This window comes from Haemaphysalis longicornis, unplaced genomic scaffold (genome assembly GCF_048455015.1).
Source record: "Haemaphysalis longicornis isolate Haplotype H1 unplaced genomic scaffold, Haemaphysalis longicornis Haplotype H1 scaffold_11, whole genome shotgun sequence".
NCBI classification, from domain to species: domain Eukaryota; kingdom Metazoa; phylum Arthropoda; class Arachnida; order Ixodida; family Ixodidae; genus Haemaphysalis; species Haemaphysalis longicornis.
Window position 1 is genome coordinate 8,758,896 of NW_027526214.1, and position 5,075 is coordinate 8,763,970.

Below are 5,075 nucleotides of genomic sequence, written 5' to 3' on the forward strand. Positions count from 1 at the left end.
GTGACCAAACGTGTGGTGTAACGGCTTCGCCGATTTTCGGCTGGGGCCACGGCCCAAATTATCCTACCCAGACAAAACTGCCATCAAACATTCCGGAACATCGAGCGGAACAACTGGATACTGAAGTCGTCCAGGTTGGGCCATTTTCTACGAATTTACAGCCGTTTTTCGACCGACCACGTGGGAGCCGCCGCGGCGACGCCGACGCCCGGCCGGGCGAAATCGGTCTTCCTTGTACAAAATGGCAACTTCCTCGCTCCAATCACGCGGTGACGACCCTGAGACGATGGTGTGGACCTCGGTCCCAACCAACGGTGACCAAAATTCGATGGTTTTTCCGAAAATTCGGAGTCAAGCTTTACTGCAAGCGCCTGAACGCCGCTCCCGAGACAAAGGCACGATGACGGCGTCACACGTCGCCCCGGCTGTCGGCTCGTCGGTGGCAAAAGTAAACGCTCTCGCGACGCGCACCACCGGAAGCAAGGGAAAGCTGACCACGAAGTGGAAGCCGCGCCCACTGCCCAAACCCGCTCCCGAAGACTACGTTAAAGTCATCAAGCGCAGGCATTGTGTTTCTCTTCCGGAGGCGTTCACGGAAACCGGCTACGGCACCGCTATCTCGGCCTACCTGGGGCTGGAACGGGCCCGCGCCATATCCGTTCTGCCATCACGAGACCAAAACATCATAAATCGTGCATACCCTGGACATCGAGGTGGCCGACCGGCTCATCGGGGACTTTGCTGTAAATACCGAGAAGGGATCGGTCCCGCTCCATGGTTAGCTTAGACAAGACGGCGGCAACACGTGGTGCGGAGTGATCGTGCTCCGTAACATGGATACTACGGAAACTCTTCAACATCGAGTGTGCTGGCGTGAAGGCACCATCGTGGAAATACGAAAATTCGGAACATGAAACAAGGCACGCATCACCTTCGCGGGTAAAAAGAATCCCCGTTACGTGCATTGTCACAATATGGTCTTCTCTATCCTGGCCGGCATCCAGTGTGGTGTCGTCGGGCGTCGAGTGGATGCATGTCCAAACCTGTAGCCGAACACGTGTGAACTCTGCGGACTCCAAGCTCTGCTAGTGTAGGGAGTGTGGGCCCCTCACAACTGTGTTCCCTATGTTCTGTGTGTGATGGCGTCCATGTCACCAACTCTTGTGACTGTGTGGAAAAATTCCGCAAACCCAAGATAGCCGCCCAAATGGGCGGAAAAAAGAAAATAAAGCCCAAGAAAAAAAGCCGCCATCTTGGGCCACCACACGGCAAGCCTCGCAGGAATCCTGTAACATCGAAAAGCCACCTACTGGAGGTGATGGAAAGCGACTGTCAATGGTGTCGCCACCACACGGCGGACTGAAAAAACGAAGTCGCGTGACGAGACAAGACCCTGGGTCAACGCCGTAAAAAACGGACGCCAGGTGAGTGGTTCGGATGGGGATGCTTCCTGCTCGTCCCATCTCACTCCCCTCCCAAGCGCACGGAGCGCCGGGCAAGATCAAAAAGCAGTACTCGGGGCCCAAAACGATATGCTGCTAAAGAAAATTAAAGATTTGGAATCCAAAATCAACCAGTCTCCTTCTCCCACCTCCCTTCCCGCGGATTATATAATGGAAAGTGAGCTTGTGGCGCCGAAAGCGGCAACAAACGCGGAGGCTGCAGTCCAGGCCCGTTTTGGTGCCCAATTTTGGGACATACACGCTCGACTCTCCGCCATGGCAAACCAAATCTCACTGATGGTAACCACCATCTCCAAATTGCAAGAGCGTCATGCGAAGGAATTGTATGACAGAAACGTCCAACACCGCATGAAACTCAGCAAAAAGATGAAAAAGAAGACGACGCAAGGCACGCGGCGCCAAGGTCATTGCCCAGGCTACGGTGCTGAGCGCTCGAGATTACAGCACGAGCTTGCGCCGGACGCGGGCCAATCTGACGCGGCCAGCGACAGCAGCGGGCGGCAGAAGGGGCCGAAAAGGAACACGGAGTGAGAAGAGACACTGTGAACGGTGGAGCGAGAATGGGATGCGCGGCGGTCGGGCGACCAGACCCGTGCCCTGCCCCAAGAAGTCCTCCACGACTGCAGCCACCAGGTCTGCTCCTCTGCAAGGAAGTCGGCTCGCCGTGCGTCGGTGATAGACAGTGACGCCCAAGACAGCTGCGTTGACCTCTCTGCAACGGGAGCTGGGAGCGCGCTCGACCACCAAGGCCGCAACGTCAGCTAGACCTTGCAACGCCGTAACACTTCGACTGCGCCTCTGTGACGTCAGGTACGGCAACTCCGTTCCGGCAGCAAACACATATTTTGGACATTTCATTACCGTACTTAGTCTTCGCCCTTGACTTCCGGACTTTGACTAATCCCCATATGCTCAAACTCTTTACCGTGTTCCATACCGCTTTTTCCCTGTTATTCAGTATTTATTACTTCCCCGCTCTTTTTTAGTTTATCTCTGTTTGCTGTGTATATTTGTTTGGGTTTCACGTTACATAAACAGAAAGTCTCGTTTCCACAGTTTATTATATTTTTATTATTACAATAATTGGCGTCCGCGACAGGATGAGGCTAGTTCGTTTGTGTACACTCCTATACACCAGACATGGAACTTGCAGAGCTAATGGAATTGGGGAAGCGATTGGGATTAAGCGGTGACGAGCTGACCGAGTGGGCACTCAAGCAGCAAAGGCTATGGCTTGAGGAAATAGCTTTAGATCTCGAGGCGGCCAAAGAGCTGGCCAAGATAAAAAAGGAGCGTGATGAACACGTGCGAGCGCGTGAGAAAATTGAAAAAGAAACTTTGCAGCTGCGGCTCCGGCTCGCTGAACTTCAGGGCTTACGTCAATCAGAGGGCGATGGAGAAACAGCGAAAGGAACGCAGATTGAGACATCTCCTTTCATTGTCCGCGAGTTCTTTGACCCTGCTGATGACCGTAAAGTGGGGTGTGCAGGACATCCTGCGTGAGGACTGGAGCTCAGTACAGAAAAGTGTCCCAATCCAAAACAGTGGGATCCTACAACACCATACTTTCACCCAGAGTCTCCAGAAGGGTTGTATAGCAAGCACTCGCCGCTTAAGCTAAGTTGCTATATCAATCCGCCAGACGGGGGGCATTCATAAATAACGAGTACGATACGCAGATCAGCAAGAAGAGCAAAGCTGAAGCCGAACAGCTTGCAAAATAAGCCCACCGGTTGGCAGAGAAGCTTCCTTGAATCTTTCTCCGAGAACTACCATGAGTTCCGTCCCGCGGTGATAGTTTGCGGTAGTAGAAATAATCGGAACCGGGCCACCCACAGATACAGAAACGGCAGGGGATGGCACCGCAGTCATTGCCGGAAAAGGCACAAACCTCCTGCCAGCTTGTGTTTTCGGATGCTTTCTGGTCTTTGTATACCGCTTGTTTGTCGTGTTTAAGCATGATGCCTTGACTGATTATGTACTGTGAGAAGGTTTTTGTGGACTCGTACGTAGCCATGGGGACGTTTCAAGTGCATTTAGGAGGATTTGATTTTCTGTGCCTTCATCCAAGGACAGTGTGCATGGTGTGTAGGACTATGAAAAGACATTTTTCAGTGAAAAATGCTTAAGGGGGGACGTGTCATGCGAAGGAATCGTATGACAGAAAAGGACAACAGCACAAGAAACTCAGCAAGAAGATGGCAAAGAAGACGACGCAAGGCACGCGGCGCCAAATTCATTGCCAGGGCTACGGCGCTGAGCGCTCGAGATTAGAGCACGAGCTGGTAGACGCGGGCCAATGGGACGCGGCCAGCGACAGCCGCGGGCGGCAGAAGGGGCCGAAAAGGAACACGGAGCGAGAAGAGAGACTGTGAACGGTGGAGCGAGACCGGGATGCGCGGCGGTCGGACGACCAGACCCGTGCCAGGCTCCAAGAAGTCCTCCACTACTGCAGCCACAAGGTCTTCTCATCTGCAAGGAACTCCGCTCGCCGTACGTCGGTGATAGACAGTGACGTCCAAGACAGCTGCGTTGACCTCTCTCCAACGGGAGCTGGGAGCGCGCTCGACCACCACGGCCGCAACATCAGCTAGACCTTGCAACGCCGTAACACTACGACTGCTCCTCTAGGACGTGAGGTAGGGCAACTCCGTTCCGACAGCAAACACATATTTTGGACATTTTATTACCATACTTAGTCTTCGCCCTTGACTTCCGGACTTTGACTATTCCCCACTTCCTTGACCCCTTTACCGTGTTCCATACCGCTTTTTCACCGTTATTCAGTATTTATTAGTTCCCCGCTGTTCTTTAGTTTATCTCTGTTTGCTGTTGTATTTGTTTGGGTTTCAGGTTACATAAACAGAAAGTCTCGTTTCCACAGTTTATTATATTTTTATTATTGTCCCCAACACGACAAAGACACAATTCCAACATTGATTGCTCAACAAATTTCGCATTCCTCGCGCCCCTTGCGCAGTACCGGTGGTCCCTATAAGGACGTATCCGGCCGCCCTGTCAATACTTCTAGACGCCTCACAGAGGTAAAATGATGACGAAATCTGCTCGTTCTCCGGTATAGAAGACGCCCCCCTCAACGCGAGAGCTTGCTCCGGAGCAGCGTCGATACAATCCTTCCTCTACCTAACTGGCAACGGCGAGCAGCCCTAAGGTCAGGCGCTCCAGAAGAACCAATTTGACCACCCCTGTTCAAATTGTTCTGTGGAACTGTCGAGGCTTCCGCTTCTGCGCAAAGCGGGCGAATCTCTGACTTTTCTTTTCAGCTCTCGACTCGCTTCCGGCGCTGATTGTCCTCCAGGAGCCAGGGAGGGCCGCCACCCTTGCAAACTACATCACCTTCTAACAGACTCCTCTTCCTACGTATGTGTGCATAAAAATTACACGGCTAAGTTAGTCGACTGTGAACTTCAAACTGAATATCCGTATGTAATGGTGTCAATTCTTTCGTTACAGAATCAATATGTACCACTTCACATACCAAACGTCTACTGTTCCCCCCCGACTAAAGAATGTAACGTTAGCAGCACTCTTTAGCCGCCCTGCAAAGGCAACGGGGAGGGAGCTCCAGGTGATTGTGGGCAGCACTCTCGA

At 52.6% G+C, this 5,075-nt stretch overlaps 1 pseudogene; it reads left to right on the forward strand.

Annotated features, from left to right (window-relative positions):
• Positions 1 to 241: 241 nt before the first annotated feature.
• LOC144161016 (uncharacterized) lies at positions 242 to 1,410 on the forward strand (annotated as a pseudogene).
• The last annotated feature ends 3,665 nt before the right edge of the window (positions 1,411 to 5,075 follow it).